This window comes from Cricetulus griseus, chromosome 2 (assembly GCF_003668045.3).
Source record: "Cricetulus griseus strain 17A/GY chromosome 2, alternate assembly CriGri-PICRH-1.0, whole genome shotgun sequence".
In the NCBI taxonomy this organism is placed as follows: Eukaryota; Metazoa; Chordata; class Mammalia; order Rodentia; family Cricetidae; genus Cricetulus; species Cricetulus griseus.
In genome coordinates, this window is record NC_048595.1 from 59,198,398 (window position 1) to 59,209,448 (window position 11,051).

At 39.2% G+C, this 11,051-nt stretch overlaps 1 non-coding gene across 1 annotated transcript; it reads left to right on the forward strand.

Moving 5' to 3' along the window:
• The first annotated feature begins 243 nt into the window (after positions 1–243).
• Mir31 (microRNA mir-31) lies at positions 244–320 on the forward strand. Its single transcript, NR_105204.1, has one exon. It is a non-coding gene; the product is annotated as a microRNA mir-31 (primary transcript).
• Positions 321–11,051: the final 10,731 nt, after the last annotated feature.

Here is an 11,051-nt window from a genome sequence, read left to right on the forward strand (position 1 = left end):
TTCACAAGCAGCAAATATTCTGGGATTCATTTTATTCAAGAAACATTTAAAAGAGGAACTGACCACTACCTCCCTGCATATAACTGCCTTCAAAGTTGGACAGTCTAAAGAAGACTATGTTGTTACTGTAGGGAAAAGCTTGTGTTTTCAACTAATGAGTGTGTTTTCCCTCCCTCAGGTGGAAGGAGAGATTGTGGGAAAGTAAAGCAACCAAGAGGCGTGGTATTGGTCCTGTAACTTGGACCTGGAGAGGAGGCAAGATGCTGGCATAGCTGTTGAACTAGAACCTGCTATGCCAACATATTGCCATCTTTCCTGTCTGACAGCAGCTTGGCTACCTCCATGCCATTCTTCCATATTTCACTACAACCAATATGTGGCATGTAGGGGTTTTGTGACTTGGTCCGCCTTATCCCAACTTCTCTCTGATCATGTATTGAGTCACTCACTCCATTCTAGCCACATTGGCCTTTGGGGGCTGTTCTTGGATACACCAGGGATGTTCCTGCCTCTTCACTCATCTGCCTTTGTTTCATCATTTGAGTCTCAGTGAAGACATCATGTTCTTGGAAAGTCTTTCATAGTGGCCTTGCCTATAAAAGCTTCCATGTGCCCAGCTACTGCTCATCCCATGACCCTGCTCTGTCTTCAAAAACATTGGTCACTGCCTGAACATGTTTGCTTGCTCAGTTGCTGGCTTATATCCTTTTCCAAATTGTGTCTCCTTTAAGGATGACGGATCTTGACATTTTACTCACTGTATCCCTAGACCCTGACACTTGTAAGTCCTCAATTCATGGCTTTGAAACTTTACCCTGAACTTATTGTGCAATAAAGGTGTCAAATAATTACATTTTATCGTGTCATGAATGGTTCTGATGAAACACTGGTTTATAAGTAACAAAAAATAAACAAGTAATATTGATTTCCAGGCCTACAAACCCAGCATCTTAAAGGAACTGTAATAAAGGTATCATCAAACCTACCAACTCAGAAGACAATATATTGTATTGAAAAGACATCATATTGGAAATAAAAGTTATTTTCCAGTCTCACCATGAGTGTCACTTCTGTGTTCTTAGTTTAACAATATTTTTTTTCTTTTGCAAGATAATTCTGACCCCACAGGTTTCTTGAGGTAAAGTTTGTGAGATTAGTCTTAACCATGTCTAAAAGTTCTTATCTCGAAAATTTATGGTGTGTTCATACTGGTAAAAATGTCATGAGTTTTAATTATTTTACTACCCAGAAGTCTTTACTTTGAAGCAAGTGATCTTAAGTGGAAATTCCAGACCTGTAGAGCATGTAGCATTCTTCATCAAGACACAGAAAAGGTGAGACCAAACAGTTAATTATCTCAGATCTCAAATGTTTCTTCTGGTTCCTTCATATTTCTCACCTCCCTTTATTTCTGGAGTTATTCATTATCTATCAAACTGTGGCTTTTACTCATCTACTATCTCATTAGAATAAGAATGCTTGAATATTTGATGTTCATATTTTAAAGCATTAAAGTTTTAGTGGGAAGTTTTGCTTTTAACTCACTAAATTTTATATTAACTTGATGCTTTTCAAAGAAGAAAATAACAATCACTCTTGGCTGGGTGTTGTAATAATACATCCAGAAAACACTCATTATGTCTTGCTCATGCCTCTGAGTGTATACTGAACAAAGCCCTTAATTTAACAGGTAGGCAACACAAAGGTGTGGCAATTTGGCCCACAGTTTATAATGTATGTGTGCATGTATATTCTGTTTATACAAGGGTAATTATCATTTACAAGGCAATATGATAATTAAGTGACTTCAAAAATGTTAGGCACTTTTTCTGATCTTAGATTCTCTTGGTACTTTGTGAATTTTATCTCCTTGTATTGTCCATTCAATTTTAGTAGTTATTAGCCAGAAATCAAGATTTAAGAACAATAGCCAATAACCCTGGGAGATCATTATAAATACAACAATTTCCATGAAGACTTTGAGGAACCCAATTAACAGCTGAAACCTGATAGCTGTGTGGCTTTGTTCATTCTTTTTTGTTGTTGATGATGGAGAAAAAATGTTGAGGAATCAATAGGTCAGAACTTACAGGTTATTGTAAGAACTGAGACTTTGAAGATTTATTGCCACCAATACTTAGTTTTTAGAAGCTTCTGGAGCTTTTCCAGAGTTCTGACTTCATCAGTTGAAGAGATATCCACTGGCCCCTTGACCTCGGTGCAACTGATAAGCTGGGTTCCAAGTGTGGAAATGACCTCAAAGCTTAGATAAGCCCTCCTCTATCTGAAAGGGCTTGATTGTCATTTACAAACACCTGCACTCTCCTTTTTATGCCAAGCAAACAGTCATGGAGGGGGGCTTAGCACAAGGAAACATCAAAAGGAGATGCTAACAAGTCAGGATTTGAACATTACCAGCCGAAGATTTTTGAATGATGCTGCATTTTCAGTCCCTAGAGACGTGGGTTTAATAAAATCTTCATTTTTGATGAGTTCCCTGCTGATCTGGATTCTGTCTAAGAAGACACCATACTTTGAAAACACTCAAGTCAGAGGGCAAGTATTTAAAAACCTGTACACAGTTTTCAGTATGGTAGTTGGCCACAGCCATGAAGAGTCTGCTTTCCCACTGTGTCTGTGCTTAGGAAAACTGGAACAATATTTTGTGATCATGTTCTATCCTCCCGAGGTCACTTACATAAACAGCCCATATACTGTACTCAGGAGCACAGCACCCAGGCTGCCACTGCTGAGCTTCTGTAGTTGTTCTTAACATCTATCATCTTTTCTCCAGGGATTCACATTACAACTCCCAGGCTGGTTTATTTTCTTTACTGATTGACATAATGTTGACCCAAAACTTTCACCTCTAAATAGTCACTCTTCAGTGGGGTTTCTGTCAAAATGTAAGTGATACATGAGTTCCTCCAGGCTACAGATTGAGTTCTAATTGTGCAGAAGGGGAATTTCCAAGATTTATAGGATTCTTAACAGTTGTAAATCTTTCTGTAACCCAAGGGGTCATATCTTAAGTGATCTGTTTCTTGGGTTTATTGTTTTTGTGGGTTTTTTTTTTATAAATTAGGACATCTTTTCATTTGGAGACTGTTGTGTAATAGAAAGAGCTTCAGATTGAAAGGTAAATAGATTTGGTCAGGCCCCAGACATGTCATTTTCTTGTACTAGTCATAATTGGGGGCAGATCGTTTTGTTTTGTTTTTGTTTTTGTTTTTTTGAGACAGGGTTTCTCTGTGGCTTTGGAGGCTGTCCTGGAGCTAGCTCTTGTAGACCAGGCTGATCTCAAACTCTCAAGAGATCCACTTGCCTCTGCCTCTGCCTCTGCCTCCCGAGTGCTGGGATGAAAGGAGTTTGCCACCACTGCAGGGCTTGGGCAGATCATTTAATTGACTCCCTTAATTGAAAAAAAAAATGGTCAGAAAGATTATGTGAAGTATTAGAAGGAAGGGATTAAAAGAAAAAACAGCTGTAAAAACTACATATGCAAGCTGGAAGATAATCTGTAAAAAAGAGACTAGTTGTGGATTTTAGTAGGAATTAACTATTTAAAAATTTTCAAAGTCATCAAAATGGCTCAGCACATAGGACCCTTGCTGCCAAGCTTGACAACCTGTCTTTGATCTCCAGGACTCTCGAGGTGGAAGGAAAGAACCAGTTCCCTCCAGTTGTCCTCTGACCTTCATGTTCCCACTGATGCATGTACAAGCACACAGCCACACAAATGAATGCAATTAGATTTTTTCAGTGACTTAATGCTTTGTACTATTGTCCAATCCAATAAGAAAAAATAGACTTCTTAATCAAAGGCAAATAACTTTTGTCCTCGTTAATATGAAGTACTTCTTTTCTACCTAACTCTGTCCCAAGGAAAACTCATAACTCTAATATGCTGTTGGAAATCATGGAACTAGGGAATAAGATGTAACTCAGGAGTAGTGTGCCAGGGGTTCAGTCCCCAGCACTGCAAGTAAATAAAAACAACAAACAAAAAATGTTAAAGCAGTGTGTGGCCATGCATGTCTATAAGACCAGTACTTATGAGGCAGAGGCAGGAGGATCATTATTTTAGAAGTCAGTATGGGCTACATAAAGAGGTCAAAGCCAGACTGGGAGTGTAGCTCAGTGACAAAGCACTTCCCTAGTGTTCAAGGTCATGGGTCTAATCTCTGGCTATATAACATAAGTAGAAATCAAGAGTACCTCAATAATGACTTGTGACTCACACGTTCTGTCTGATTGACTTTGCAAAATGTCAAATGATGTAACTAGAAACAGGATCTAAATTGTTTATAGTTTTATATTGTTTATAAATCCCTCCAACTCTTTTCTCCACTCCTACAAAACTTTGCATTGGAAATAGTTGAGATTTTAATAAAATTATTCTATTTTAATCCTGTCTACATGGGATTCTAATTGCTTATTTTTGGTGTGTAACAGGAAGGTCAGAATGCATTTGTATAGGAGGCTCATCTTGTTTCAGCTATGCCCTTGAGGTGTACAGAGTAGACACTAGGAAGTTGGGTGGTATCCACCATAGCAGTGAATCTCCTAAAGAATAAACCTTTTCCAAAACACAAGTAAACCAGTATCCTGCTTTTATTTTTCCCTAAGATGTAGACAATGTTTTCATTCCTGTTAAACTACCTGAGTGTATTTCATAACAGGAAAATACACAGAGTTTCCATTTCAAATGCAGCTTTGCTTTAATTATTGGAAGTTAATTGAGTTAAATAAAATTTTAAGAAATGTATGGTCAGTGAATATTGATAGCTATTAGGAAAATATTGCTCAAAATCATGCAAAGGAACAGCTGGGGAAGGCCTCCTGAAGAACATGCTAGATTTTTTACCTGAAGTTTCTCCAGTATGTGGTTCATTTTGAGATATGTGTATTATTTACACATGAAGAAAAGTTTTAAGTGGGGATTAATGTACTTTGACCAAAAATTATACACTCACTCGGCCCCACCTCCCACCAGAGTTGGTATTGAGAGTTAATACCACTTCTCAGATAATAAGGGAAGTATCTGAGCCAAAGCATTTTTGGCAAGTGGTAAGTTCATTTAGAAGCTGACTAGGCAATTTAAGAGTTTGAGTAGGTCACTGGGTATTTGTACTTTTATGACGATAAGATGGTCTTCATTGTCAAACTGACTTTTTACCTCCACAGAGGCACATGATCTGCAAATGCAACAAAAGCAGAAACCCTTTCCGTGTAGTCTAGAAAACTTGAAATATCTTAGTTTAAATTAAAAAAAAAAAGCAGTAAGAGCATTTACTTTATGATGTCTATGTACCTGCCATGAGACCCATGAGTTAGAAAGATATCAAAGACAATTTGACCAAACCTAGACAAGAAGTTTAGAAATACCTACAGGGAGATGAATCAAGTATGCATGAGGAAATAAAACTGGGAAGATGGAGTGACTGAAAACGAGCCATGCTTTAGCTTAATGGTTTGCATACTTGGAAATGTCCTGTCTGGTTGCCTAACTTTGCAGAAAAATGAGTGACTTGATTTGCTTGATTCTGAATTAATTCCACACAATGGGCTTCAGAGATTTAGCATAAAAACCCTCAATTTCATCTGTTGTTAGGCTGGGAGGCAGGATAGTTGTAGATATCCAATTCTAGTTTACTAGAAAAAAAGATCATCCTTGAGAAGGTTTTAAAAAGCCGTGGAAATAAGTACAGCGATAAAACACAGTGATACAGTCTCTAGCTGGAAAAGAAAATAAATTCCCACTTCAAAATGTTCAGTCTTTAGGTGAATATTTTTTAAACATTTCTCTAAACACATTCCAAATAATCATGTTGTGCTTATAATTGTTTACAACTATATAATTTTATATATAAAGTTGCCTCAATACTTGAACTGAATGTAAAAGTTCTAGCAGTATTTGGGGAAGTGTGGAAAAGTCTCACTATGGGCTGTCGAGATGACTAAGTTGGTAAAAATGCTTACTATTAAAGCTTGAGGACCTGAGTTCACTGCCCACACCCCCAACACACCAGTGCACATACACAAAAGACAGGCACAACAGCGCCTGCCTTGAATCCCAGCATTGGAGCAGCACCAACAGGAGGATCACCGGGGATTGCTGGCCTACTAATATAGGACCTCCAGGTTGAGTGAGGCTCTGTCTCACAAAATAAGTTGGAGAACCAGCGACTGAGGAAGACTCCTGATGTTAACTAATTGCATCCATGCACACCTGCACCCACATGAACAGAAAGAAAACCTTTACCCAGCTTCCTCTGTTATTAGATAGATTCTTTCAGCCATTCAGCCAAAGGTTACTGATCTGTTCTCATGTAACAAGTACATTGCACATTCTCACTGCTTCCAGTTGAAGAAAACAGAAAAACAAGCTATGTGAGGAGTTCTGAGTGGCATTATGTACGGGGACAATATGTGAAATACAATCCAAGGAAGAGGTATTTTTGTTTGTTAATGTTAAAATTAGAGATGGGTGGTGAGGTTCATTGTAAGGCAGAGGGCATGTGTGAGATCCCTGAAGCTGCAGATTTCAATGCATCAGGAATGAAAGTGTCTGGAAAGTTCATGATAATGAGGTAAGGAACAGATTGTTTAAGTACACAGCAGGGACCACACAGGTCGTCTAATCCTTATTAAAGAACACAGCTTTTATGAATGGGTTATAATTTGTTATTGTTTAGCTTTGATTTTGAGATAAGGTCTCATTGTGCAAACCTGGTTGGCTTGGAATTTGCAATGTAGACCAGGCTGGCCTCAAAATCACAGGTCTGCCCACCTGGGCCTCCCAAGTTTTTGGAATAAAGGCCTGTGCCACCAGGCTTTGTGAGGTTTTTTCTTGAATACCCAGATTCTCTCCATAGGCTTATTTGGTTCTTCCATGTCACATATCCTAGTATTTAAACTCTTCTTGAAGCAGGAACTCCACTCTGCTTCTGGCCATTCTTCTCTTAGTTTGCTAACTTATAGCAAAAGGATCAAATACTGGCTCAGCTTCTTCATGACCTGTTACAAGTTTGGCCCTTTGCAATCTGTATTCCTTTCCGAAAGTAGATGAAACTTCACTTTCCTAGCGGCTCATGACCCATTAGTCTTGAGTCCAGCAGTCTTTCTGGCCTTGTCCACCAGATTCCTTGAGCCCCACATTTTGACTTCTGGAACACTGTGCTTCATATATACCACATCTAACTGCAGTATGTGTTTCCCCTGGCCTCGCCTTCCCTTCCTCTTCTGGCATCTCTTCAATTATTCTTCTCCTTTTCCTGCATCTTGATTTCTTATTCGTCCTCCATATCTGCATCATGGTTTTCTGATATTACATACGCTAAGCACATCTTTATATTGAAGACTTGTTTTATTCCTGCTTTGCATTTCTAATTGCCTCTTTTTTGTCACTACATAGGGCTGGCTATGCAAACAGCAGGACCAGCTCAACTTGTAGAAAACCAGAAACTCACTCCATCTGAATGACATCCTCTTTTAATCTTGTTGAAAAGCCTCATCACTAGTATACCTTGGGAACCAAATGTCATCTTGCTTTTTTGTCTTACCTGTCCTCAATTGCCTTTTTCCGTCTAGTAGGTGCCACACCCTATAAGTTCCATATCATATCAACAGTCTCTCTCAGGTATGCGCGATGACTCCCATTCCTACTGACACTGCCTACATCCGTGCCCAGCATCCAGTTACACACTGTAAAATCTTCCATTTCTTCCAGCTTCTGTTCCACCCTCTACACAACCCAAATCTACTCCACACCCCTGCTAAAAGTGTCCTCCTAAAACATGTATTTGATAGTCTTAAAGCTTTGCTTCTTTAACCTGGTAAAAGTTCTTCACAGGCCTGAATAAACTCATGCGTTGGTTGCTTTGACTTTTTTCATTGCTGTACCCGAACTTCTGACAATCAGCTTAAGAAAGAAGCTGACTTTGGCTTTCAGTTTAAGAGGTTTCCATGGGGAAAGCATGGGTACATGAATATGAGGTTTGATTGTGTGGCATCTGCAGCTGGTAAATGAGAGAAATGCAAGTACCTGCATCGCTTTCTTCTTTTTGTTCAGTCCAGGATTCCAGCCCAGGCTTGGTGCTGCCCACATCCAGGGTGGGTCTTCCTACCTCAGTTAATCCTTTCTAGGAATACATTCATAGCAACACTGTAGGTACATTTGCATGGTGATTATAAATCTAGTTAGGTTGACCATGAAGATTAACCATCTTGGTATTAGGTTTTTTATTTTATTTTTTTGATCAACTTGACATAACCTAGGATCATCTGGGAAGAGTGAACTTCAGTTGAGAAATTGCTTTCAGGAGATTAGACAGTGGGCAAGTCTGTGAGGCATTTCCTTGATTAATGATTGATGTTTGCAGGCTCAGTGCACTAAGAACAGTGACAGTTCTGGGCTTTATTAAACAGCAAGCTGAGCAAGCCATGAATAACAAGCCAAGTAAACAACGTCCCTCTATTGTTTCTGCTTCAGTTCCTGTCTCCAGGTTCCTGCTTGAGTTCCTGCCATGACTTCCCTTTAAGATGGGCTTTAATCTGTAAGCTGAAATAAACACTTTCCTCTCCAAGTTGCTTTTGGTCATGGTGTTTATCACAAAGATAGAAAGCAAAATAAGACACTACCACAACCCCACCCCTTGTTAAATGAAACGCTTTAAAGCATACCATTCTATCTGTTGCCCCTAAAGTCTCATTTTTATCTCATAATGCAAATTTCACTTAGTCCATCTCTGACATTCCTTAGTATTAGAAGTTCCCACAGGGTTCAAAGTTCCCAGGCCTGTGAAGATCATAATAACCTGTTAACAAGTTATCTCTTCCCAATATATAATGACACCGAATAAGCATTCCCATCCCCAAAGTGAAGAACAGGAGGATGGCACATTCACATAGGACCTTCAATCGTAGAATCTTACAGTCTGGGCCTGGTGAACAACCAAGAGCAGTGGCAATAGTCTGTATTGTTTGTGGCCCTTTGGGGACTTTGTGACCAGTTGCTCATCAGGAGGTATCCTGTACCCGGAACTGAGGTTTACATTTAATCAGCCATGTCTTTTGGGAGGAGCATTATTCACCCATGCAAAGTAACTCAGTTTGAATTCTTTCTATTTTTTAAATTATAATTCTAGTTAGCTGACAGAGTATTGAGTTTTCACAAGATATTTTTCATATATCTTTAGTTTTGATTAAATGTTCCCTCCCTGCCTCCCTCTCTCTCTCTTCTCCTTTTCCTCCAACCTTATCCCTGCTTCAACTTTTAACTCCCAGTATTCTCTCTTACTAATATTTCATATTACACTTTCTGCTATCCCCTCCACCAGTTAAGGACTCTCCTCCTCTTCCTCTTCCTCTTCCTCTTCCTCTAATGGCACTGTCTTGCTTCCTGACCTCTACAGTCATTCCAGGTTAAACATACAGATCGAGCTAGGATACCCACATGAAAGAGAATATGCTTAAACTGCTTATTTTACTTGTCCATCTGCTCCGCTTGTTCTATTTCACTGAGGACGTGGATAAGAACACTGATGAATTGGGCTCCATGGATTATAAAATAAAATAAAGACATAAAGTTGATTGGTAGGGGTGGATCTGTACTTAAGGGAAGGAATAGGGGTGAACATGATAAAAATACATTGTGTGAACTTCTCAAATAATTAGTGGAGATATTATATTTAAAACTCTAAAGAAGAAAGTATAAGAAAGAAAAATTATCAGTAACCAGGATACAGCCTGCATGTTTTCCTCTCTTGAAAATTTCTAAGCAAAACAAATTAGTCCATTGGTTTTTATTTCAGCCCCAACTCAAGTTCTTAGCATACAGACAGAATAAAAGCAAATTCCATGGCAAAATATAACACAAATGGCCTCTAGCCCAGTTCTTAAATGATTCCTCGCTCTCTCCACCTTAGGAGCTGTTCCTACACTGTTTGCATTGCTCTGAGCATCCTGCTCTTCCAAAATCCCACAAGAATGGCCCACTAAGATCTATTTACTAGGACTCCTCCAGCCTACAGCTCCAAATCCTTCAACTTAGCTCTGTAAATTGGCCCCAGAGACGTACAAACCACATTCAGGTCTTCCACAGCAACAGCCCTGTTTCTCAGAACCAGTTCTCTGTATTTGTTGCTTTCCTCATTGCTGTGATCACATCTGACAAGAGGCAACTTCAGGAAGGAATTCTTTATTTTAGCTTACAGTTTGGGTGTCACCCATCATGGCAGGAAAGACGTGGCTGCAAGAGTGGGGGCAGTTTGTCATCATGTATGTTTAATCAGGATGCAGAGAGGGGGAGGGAGGGAGGGAGGGAGGGAGGGAGAGAGAGAGAGAGAGAGAGAGAGAGAGAGAGAGAGAAAGTGCCAGTACTCTGTTACTTTCTCTTTTTTATTCAGCCCAGAGCCCACAGAGCGGTGCTACCCAGGTTGAGGATGGGTCTTTCTTCAGTTAAGCCTCTCTGGAAACTCTCTCATAGACACTCTGAGGTATGCTCACACTGTGATGCTAAGTACAGTCAAACTGACAATGAAGAGTAGCCATCACACTGTCTTGCCCTTTTGTCTTCCAGATGCCTGCAGCTAAACTGTTCTAAAAATCTCATATTCACTCATACTTTCCTTTCTTTGTGTGTTATCTTTCCATGTTCCTTTTTGATGTGAAACTATATATACCAAAACTGACTTTTCCTCAATGAAATCTTCCCTGGCCTTCCCAAATAAAATCTACTTTTTCTAAAAGTATTTTGTATGTAACTCAATCCTATAAATAACACATCTATAAAACAGCATTGTGCACTTGCCGTAGATGAACGGCTATTTATTTTGCTTGTTTTATAAGAAAGGGAGCGATCTTTTGAAAGTACTTTAAAATGGTGGTGGTGTGTGTGTTCTGAATCTTTACAATACCCAGAATAAAGACTTACATTATAATATATTTAGTCAGTATCTGATAACCAAACATTCAGTTTAATATATACCTCCAAGGTTGGAGATGGTAGTACACACCTTTAATTCCAGTACTTGAGAGAAAGAGGCAGG